Below are 382 nucleotides of genomic sequence, written 5' to 3' on the forward strand. Positions count from 1 at the left end.
GAAGAGAAAAACGGCAAAGGGGAAAAGAAAGAAAAGGCAACATGGAGAGAAAATGAGAGGGAGGGAGAAAGGGTGGAAAGAGCTGGAGAGGAACGGCGGGGAAATACAGAGAAAAGGGGAGTAGGAAAGAGAGAGAGGGGAAGAGAGAGAGGAAGGGCACGAGGGGAGAGTGAAAGAAGGAAAAATCGAGAGGGGAGTAAGGAAGACAAGAGATAGAGAGAGAGCGACGGAAAGAGGGAGGTAGGGAAAGGGTGAAGAAACGGGGGAAGAAGGGGAAGTGAAGGAGGATGAAAGAAGAAGAGAGAAGAGAATAAGAGAGAGATGGAGAGGAGTGAGGGAGGGGGGCGGTGGGAAGGAAAATTAAAGAGAAGTGAAGGAAAGG

The sequence above is a fragment of the Penaeus monodon genome, chromosome 27 (assembly GCF_015228065.2).
Source record: "Penaeus monodon isolate SGIC_2016 chromosome 27, NSTDA_Pmon_1, whole genome shotgun sequence".
NCBI classification, from domain to species: domain Eukaryota; kingdom Metazoa; phylum Arthropoda; class Malacostraca; order Decapoda; family Penaeidae; genus Penaeus; species Penaeus monodon.